The sequence below is a fragment of the Panthera uncia genome, assembly GCF_023721935.1.
Source record: "Panthera uncia isolate 11264 chromosome C1 unlocalized genomic scaffold, Puncia_PCG_1.0 HiC_scaffold_3, whole genome shotgun sequence".
NCBI classification, from domain to species: Eukaryota; Metazoa; Chordata; class Mammalia; order Carnivora; family Felidae; genus Panthera; species Panthera uncia.
The window spans coordinates 28,652,950-28,661,887 of NW_026057584.1; the positions used below are offsets into that span (position 1 = coordinate 28,652,950).

The window sequence follows — 8,938 nt, forward strand, 5'->3', positions numbered from 1 at the left end:
CGCCGCCCCCCGCCATGAGCGCCGCCGCTGGCTGCAGGCAGAGTCGCTGCCGCCCCGGCCGCCGCTGGCTCCAGTCCGCCGCCATTATTCTTTGTTAGCTGCGAGCGGCGGCGATGTTGTGGGGCTCGGGCGGAGGCTCCATCTTTACCGCGGCCCCTCCTGCGAGGGGAAGGCCCCGAGCGCGGGTGTCCGGCGCCTCCCCGTCCCCCCTCCGTCCCCCCGGCTCTCTCCGGCTCCTGCCTCCTCCTCCTGCTCCTCTTACCGGTGGTACAAGCTCCTCCGTCACTGCTTTCGTTCGCGGCCCGGATCTCGCTGGAGTTTTATTCTCTCCCCCACGTAACACACCGCGTCAAACTACACCTCCGCCGCGTCACTCACCAACACTCCGCTTCTCCCAGCCGCCCGGGCCACAGGCAGCAGCAGCCGCCGCCGACTGAGGAGCCGCAGCCAGGGAGCCAGCCAGCGCCGCCCAGTGCCGAGTGCGCAGCGGCCGCGCACGGAAACAGCCGAGCTCGGCCCGGAGGAGCTCGAGCGGCCCCGCCCCCCGCGCTGGAGGCGGAACTCGCCGAAGGCCTTCGGGCTCCTTCGGCCAAGGCGAAGGCGTTCCGCGGGGAGTGGGGAGGAGGCGGCGAAGGTGGGAAGGGACGGGCGGAGGGAGGAGTGGTCTGAGTCCCGCCGCGCCGTTTTGGCGGATAAAAACCCGGCGGCGGAAATTTGCCGGAGGAAGGTGTGTGTGAATGTGGCCCCGTGGGGAATTCCCTAGGCGTGTCGACGGCTGGGTGGAAACCCCCGCGCGGGCCAGCCCCTGCGGCGGTAAGCGGCGGGCTCTAAGGCGGCTGCGGCGGGCCGGCCTGGGCCCTGGGCCCTGGACCCTAGCCCCTAGTCCCTAAACGCCGTCGACCCCGGGAACTTCCGAACGCTGCGGGGACGTGGCCGACGCGCCGCGGGGTCTGGAACGCGGCTCGGTGCCGGAGTAGGGCGAGCCGGGAGGAAGGGCGGCGGAGGCGCTGCAAACGCCGCCAAGCCTGGTGCCCGGGGGCCGGGCCGGGTGCTGGGACCCGGGGTCGCTGCGCTGCCCCGGCGTTGTGGTAGCCCGGTGGGAGGGGTTTGCCCGGCCGGCGGCCTCTCCTCTGCGTGAGTGAGTGGAGAAACCTGGAGGCCGCCCGCCCTGCTCTTCGGTCTCCGGGGGGTAGCGGGGGCGGGGGGGTGGGGTGGTAGGGGGTTGTAGCTGGAGCTCCAGGGACTTGTGGCACCTCGCAGGGTGCAACCGGGCAGCCAGGCCCGGGAATGATCTGTTCGGTCCTCGGGGGCCTCCGAGCAATCACCTGTCCAGACCGAGGTTGCTCTTGGACACTCCGAAATATGACCTCCCTCCCCCCACCTGCCCGCTTTTTTTTTTTTTTTTTTTTTTTTTTTTTGGCACCTTCCTGGCCGCTGTCTTTTCATAGCCGTTTTCCACCTCGGTGGTTTACACCCATTGTGCCCTTTTCTTCACTACCCCACTCCCACTCTAAACCCGACAGTGTGACTAACGTTCCCTCGACTACCGAAACTGCTATCTCAGAGGTCGCTCAAGGCCACGCTTCTGACTCTTTATTCTTTTTACTGAACTCTGCGGTCCTCTCCTAGGGCTCATGTCTATTATAATTCTCCTTCTGTCCTCTATCTTTCGGAAGCCGAACTAGAGGGTTCAAATCTGAGCCCCACCCCTTACTGGCTTCCTGTTACAAAAAAGAGTTGCTCTTCCCAGTACTCTAGATCCCCTTCTGCTTTCTCGGGGACTTTGGGCTGAAGAGGGGTCCCCTTTCCTTCTGTTATTTTCAACCCTTCTTTCACTGCTGGCTTTTCTATCACTTGAACATGCTTAACTCTCTCATTTATTTAAAATGTTTCTCTCCTTCAATCTTTCTCCAGCCATGACTGCAGCTGTCTCTTCCCCAGGGGACATTCTCACGTGTTCCATTCCTCAGCCCTTTCCAGTCTAGGTTCTGTTCCTACCACTCACCTGAAGCAGCTCTGAATTGTCACACGCAAGCTTCCGTCCCCTCATCTTACAAGACCTCATTCTAGTTTTTGACACTATTGACCACACCCCTCATTTAAATATGCTCTTCCTTCTGCTCTTATAGCAAAGTTTTCTTCTTATTTTTCTGATTGTTCTTTGACAACCAGCTTCTCCGTTATCCAGATACTGGAATCCTGCTGAGCTGAGCCCTAATGTGTACTCTGTCGGTGGTCTCATCCGCATCCAGTAGCTTCAGGTACCCTCTGCCAAAGACTGTCCAGCCCATAACTCAAGCCTAGATCTTGCTCTTGGACCCTGGATTCATATTCCTAACTGACCTTGCTACACTTCCGTTTGGATGACTGCGCCATGTCAAACTCAACCTGTATATCATATTCCCTCCAAAATCCTCTTCCCAAAGCCCTTGGATTAGTAAAGGGATCTACTCAGTTCAAGCCAGAAACTTAAGATACTTCTGACACACATCAGAACCCCCTAAACTTGTCTGCCTTAGAAAATTGGATTTGTGGCCTCTCTCCTTTCCTGTAGCCACTTTTCATTCTCTAGTATAAACAATCTTCATTCTTTGAAGTTCCTGCAATAACTACCATCTAGGTCCTACAGAACTGTTTCTGGGGTATTCCAATCCATTTGCCATACCGTAGCCATAGTAATATTTTTAAAAATATAAATCTGATCTAGTCACTACTCTGCTTGAATTCCTTTAATAGTTTCCCTTTGCTTACTGAACACAGTCTAAGCTCCTTATCATGAACACCAGACCCTCCACCATCTGGGCTTCTCATTCTCCCCAGCTCCCCCAGCTGTCTCCCTAGCTCTCAGCACTCCAGCCATATTATTCTTTTCATTTTTTTCTAGGCTGTTCCCTCTCTCTCTCTCTCTCTCTTTTTTTTTCCCTACTGTAGGCTCTCATTTCAAGGTATACGGTTGTTTTTCCCTACCCTCTGGAATTCTTTTTACTACCCACTCCCCCTACCAAAAGGTAACTTCTCACTTTCTTTTCTGACTCACCATACATACTTATTTGTTTAATGTCCATGTAAGGTAGGCATTATGTCTGTCTTGTTTACCACCGGCTTTTTCCCTCCCTTCCCACTCCTAGCACCAGCGCCATTTCTAGAATGTAGCAGTGCTTGTTAAATACTTATTGAATAAATAGTGAATATGAGTGGTCCTGGGCAAAGTTTTTTTTTTTAATATTTTGGTGTTCAGATCCTTGCTCAGCCACTTACTAGCTATGTGACATTGGGCAATTAATTGTTCATTCTTGTGCCTCAGTTTTCCCATCTGTAAAATAAAGACGATCATAACACCTACATCCTAGTGTTGTGGTAATTAAATGAGACCATTGCCGGGAATGTGCGCTTGGACCAATGTTTGGCAGGTAGCAAGCATTGATTAAAATGTTGCCTATTAGTAGCTTTTCCTTGCAGATCTCAGCCTTGTGTCAAATACATTTTCAAAATTGAGCTCTTCTTGCTCTTCTTACCCCGTACGTAACGCCAAATTCTTGGAATTATTGCCTCATGGCCTATTTTTATCACCCAGCAAAATGGTCATTTTTTATAATTTGTAGAAATTTCCGCATATTCTTCCTGTCTGGTCACACTGACCTTCATGTAGGCTCTCTCTCTTCATATCGTACTTTGCTAACTTCGTAGGTGCCTTCTGACTGAAGGCCCACTTCCCTTCCTCGCCTGTGCCCTGCCTTCAGACCCACAGGCCTCAAACCGTGTATTCTTGAGTTCTGCTCTCTTGGCCTCTGTACTCACCTAACTTTGTACATTCAGTCCTCCATTCATCCAAGTGCAAGTTATATTTACTAAACTAAATCTGGATCCACTCCAGATTTGAAATCGAGTCTCGCAATTTAATCTGTTCTTCCCTACTATCTCCATGAACCATAAAAAATGAACTAGGAATGTCAAACTTTCAGCATCCATTTTCTGTCTCTGGGACTTAGAAGCTACCCTTATTTTCGACTCAGTTGTACCCCTGGAAAGTATCTATATTGGGGAAAGTAGAGAAGAGCACATAGATATAACTTGACTTAATGTAATATAGATAAGACATAGAAGTGCCCTCATAGAGATCCAGAAAAGGGGAAGGTCTCATGAGATGATTATAAAAGTCTTCAAGGAGAAAGTTATATCTGAGAGCTTTTCTCTAACCACGGCTTCCTTTTCCTGTTATTTTTCTCTATTATTTATACTGTTGAACCTAATTTTCACTTTCACTACAAACTCAAGTTCAACGAACCCTGCCTATTCTAATTCAACACCTCTCATGACTTAATTTGCTTTCCTACATAACTCCAAGGCCATGGTGATCCATTGCATTTATTCTAAAAGTATCTGTTAAATACCTGCTTTGTGCCATGTTTAGAAACTGGGGCTATAGTACTGAACAAAACATTGCTTCTGTCTCAAAGGTACTAAAATTTTCATCCTCTCGTCTTTCGGACATTTCTTTTTGTCCACTCCTTTGTGCTCCCAGCCAGTCTCATGGTTGCAAATACTAGGTCTATGCTACAACTTTCAAAATTATACCTTCCCTCCAAATCACTCCCCCAAACTCCAGGCTCATCTAAACAAGTACTTACTCACACCTCCACTTGGTTGTTGACTTAGCCTGGGTACCCCCAGAAAGCAGACCTGAGGCATAAGCTCTGTGCTATTATTTTATTTGGGAATATAATTCCTGGGAAAAGAGTAGGGAAAAAAAGTGTGTCAGGGGAATTGGTCAAGATTCTGTCAACGCAATGATAATGCTACCGTCCTCCCCAAAACACAGATACTTCCATTTTGTATGGGCCCGAACGTGAAACAAAGCACTGTCAGGCGGTTACGGCCTGAAGTGTGTTGGCCATGGCAATGGGGACAGAAAAAGGCCAAAGGCTCCATAGGCAAGGAGACCAAAGGGATCTGAGATGCTATAGACATCTAACAGACACCTCAAACTCAATGTATCCAAATCTGAACTGATTTTCCCCCTCACATCTATATCTGACAGCCTTTCCTATCCTTGTAGCCAAGATTAAAAATCTTGGCAAGATTCTTAGTGCTTTCCTTTCTCTCATACCCCACATCTATTCCTTCAGGAAAATTTATTGTCTGTCCCTTCAAAATGCATCCCAAACCTGCCTGCTTACTACCTCCTCTGCAAGTGAGCCTAGTCTACAAGAGCCTCATCTCTTGTCTGGATGACTGCAATCGCTTCTAGAGAAGTTCCCTTCTTACCTTGCCATACACCAGCCACACTGCTGCCTTAGCGCCTTGGGGCTGTTCCAGTGCGTAAAATGTTCTTTTTCCAAATATGGAGAGAGCTCACTCCCTCACTTCCTTCAAGTCTGCTGACATGTCACTTTCTCACTAAAGCCATGATCAATCGATCGATCGATCATCTATCTATTTTTTGCCTTTATTCATGAGGTTTTACATAGAGTTACTTCCTCATGCTGGATGGAAAATTACTGGAGCAAAGATAATGAAGCATTCCCAAGTCCTTGGCTGTCAAGTTGCTATTTAGAAGGGCGAAAGCAATTTACACTCCTTTGTATGTCCCACCTCAGTCCACCTTTACTTCAATTGTTTATTTATGGGCGAAAGAGGGTACCTCATTTTGGGGTGTTTTTTTTTTTTGACCATACTGTTTAAAATTGCAAATTGACACCCACCTCAACCACTCCCTTTCCCACCCCACTTTTCTGGAATCCCCATGCCCTGTTAATACTTTTTTTCTGTGGCACTTATTGCCTTCAAGTACACTATTTTACTACTTTTCATGTTTATTGTTGACTGACTCCCCTGCTAAAATACAGGTTTTCAGAAGCAGTATCTTTGTTTTGTTCGCTGATGTATCTCAAATACTGGAACCCTGCCCTGACATATAATTAGGTGCTCAATATATATTTGTTGAATGAATTTCCAACTTGCCTGTTGTTGGTTATAGATGGCTCATACTCTTCAGATTTATTTTCTTGGTTGCTTTTGCACTTAAATGAGGAGGTATAGAAAAGGTTTTCTTATTTGGTAATTTTCTCATGATCTCAATGTAATAGATATCAACAAATATTTCTAGTTCAAGAAGCAATTGGAATCATTAATATCCCTCTTTATAACAGCAAAAAGAAAAAAATTGAACGGCCCAAATATCTCCAATACCAAATAGTTAATTATTTAATTCATTTTTTTGTCCCTTAAATGTATATGTACCTCTTTTTTTTCTTTCTTTCTTTCTTTTTTTTTTTTTTTTTTAGAGAGAGAGAGGGCGCAACTGAGCAAGGGGCAGAAAGAGAGAGAGAGAGAGAGAGAGAGACATCTGAGGAGAGGCACAGGGAGGGGGAGGGAGGGAGAGAGAGAGAGAGAGAAGCGGGGCTCACCCGAAGCGGGCTCATGTTTTACACAAAGCAGGGTTCATGTTCACCTGAAGTGGGACTTGAAGTGGGAGAGGTTCCTTGCCCAGTCAATGCAGGCTTATGATCTACTGAGTTCTTCCCCTGCAGTGTAGAGGGATGCTTGAGGCTCTTCATAGTTGGAGAGTCAGTGCAAGTTATCAATGCTCACGAAGTCATCTTGTGATTTTCATCATACTTTCCAGATAGTTTTCCAACAAAAAAGAGGAAGTACTGAACTGTTACAACTATTCCTGGTCTGTTTACCAGTTATAGTTCTCCATGTAAATTAATACATTGCTTCTTAAAATTAATCTTTTTAAAAAAAAAATTGAATGTTTATATATTTTTGAGGGCGGGGAGGGGCAGAGAGAGAATCCGAAGCAGGCTCCAGGCTCTGAGCTGTCAGCACAAAGCCCGACGCGGGGTTCACACTCATGAGTGGTGAGATCATGACCTGAGCCAAAGTTGGACATGTAACTGACTGAGGTGCCCCTATAATTAATCTTAAAGAACAACAACAACAACAACAAAACAACTCGTAACTTCACTTCCTCCTCCAGCTACTGTTGTACTTTTTTCTTTCCTTTTCTCTTTTTTTCCTCTCTCTCTACCGTAAATACCCTTGAAAGGGTTCTATGTTCACTGTCCCAGTTTCCTTTCTCTTATTTTCTGTTAAATCCACTCCAACTAGCTCTTGCCCCCCCAGCATTCCACCCAACTGCTCTCCATGTTACTTAATCCAGTGACCTGTTTTTAAGTCTTGGTCTCGCTTGACCTGTCAGCAGCCTTCAACACAGGTGATCCCTCTCCCCCCTCCCTGTAACACTTTCTTCACTTGGCTTCCAGGACACTATGTTCTTCTGGTTTTTGTCCTACACTACTGGCCACTGTTCTCAGTTTCCTTTGCTCACTGACCTCTTAGTGTTGGAATGCCTCAGGACTCTGTCCTTGAACTTCTTTTGTTCTTGTACTCTCTCCCTTGGTGATCTCCTTCAATCTTACTGCATTAGATACAAGTAAGTTCACAACTCCCTAGTTTCAGACCCAGACTTGTATAACCAAGTACCTCAGCATCTCTACTTGGATGTTCGATGGACCTCTCCATTCTGTTATATCAAAACTGAACTCCAGATCTCCTCTCCCCTCAAAAACCTCTCCCTACAACCTTCTCCATCTCAGTTAACGGCAACACCATCATTCCTATCGCAGAGGCTGACTCAGCATCTTTTACACCCCGTGTCCAAATCCTGTCATTAAATCCTGTTACCCTTTCTTCAACATATATGGGCCCTCTTCCCATCTTCTTTGATGACACCACTGTCAGCTTTGACTATGATTTTGTATCAGTCACCCTTAATTTCATTCGATTCTCAACATAGCAGCCAGAGCCATCCTTTTAAAACGTAAAGCAGACCATGCCATCACTGTCCAAAATTCTCCCACAGGTCCGTATCTCACTCAGAGTGGAAGCCATGATTCTTACAATTAGCCTACAAGCCCCATTACCTCCCTGCCCTCGCTCTCTGATATTCTTCCCCTTACTTTTCTGTTTGGTCATGTTGGCCACCTTGCCGTTCCTCAGATATCTCGGATACACTCTCTCCTCAGGGACTGTGCAATTGCTTGGAATGCTCCTTCCAGACATTTCCACGTCTTTCTTATCTCCTCAGATCTTTGCTCACATGTCCCCATTTCTGTGAGGCCTTCCCTTACAACCCTGATAAAAATTGTTTACCCTACACCCCGCCTCTCTTCTTTTGCCGTCCTTATCTCCCTTTGCCACTTAATTTTTCTCCATGGCACCTACCACTTTCTGGTGTGCTATCTACTTAACTCACTGATTGTGTTTATTGTCCATCTAACCCCTCTGCGGCAGGGGCTTTTGTCTCTTTTTTCACTGCTGTGTCCTTAACGTCTAGAACGGTGTCTTATATACAGCTGGTGTTCAAATATTTGACTGAGTGCTGTTGAAATTCAGGATCTAATATTAATCTCCTGGCGTTGGTTGGCAAAACAGATCCCCTTCGGCCTGATCACCTCTGGGTGCATCTAAAGATAATTGAGTTTCCGTATTGCAGCCTGAATCATGATGGTTCCCCCAAGGTACTGCCTTCTTGTGGGTCTTGATTTCAGCACGGCCACCCTCTCTGCCATCTCTGTCTTGGTTCTATATAACCTGAAAGAGATGAGGACCTCTTTGAAGCTTTCTGATTTTTCATGTCCCAGAGTCAGAACGGGGGATCTGGCCAGCAAGATTCTGGTTACTTTTAATTTCTATTTTGAGGACTGAATGGTAAGCTTCCAGTACTGCTGCATTCTCAGCTTCCTGTGACTGAACGCAATACCATGTAAACAAAGTCAATGGCCTCTTCTCTTCCTAGAAATTGCCAGAGGGCGGGTGGTTGGCATTTGAGGTCAGTAGTGGTAACAAGTGAAGATTTATTGAGTGCTTACTTTGTGCCAAGGGCTGTTCTATACACTTTGGCTGTGTGAATTAATTTAATCCTCACAATAAC

General features: G+C 46.9%; 1 protein-coding gene across 4 annotated transcripts in view; it reads right to left on the reverse strand.

Annotated features, from left to right (window-relative positions):
• CREB1 (cAMP responsive element binding protein 1) overlaps positions 1–498 on the reverse strand; it is a 55,985-nt gene extending 55,487 nt beyond the window's left edge. For 2 of the 4 annotated variants that reach the window (XM_049615048.1, XM_049615050.1), the window contains exon 1: positions 263–498. The gene's annotated coding sequence lies outside the window, so the exon portion shown is untranslated. The remainder of the gene's footprint in view (positions 1–262) is intronic. The other 2 variants (XM_049615051.1, XM_049615052.1) reach the window with 2 other exon arrangements.
• Between the last annotated feature and the right edge of the window lie 8,440 nt (positions 499–8,938).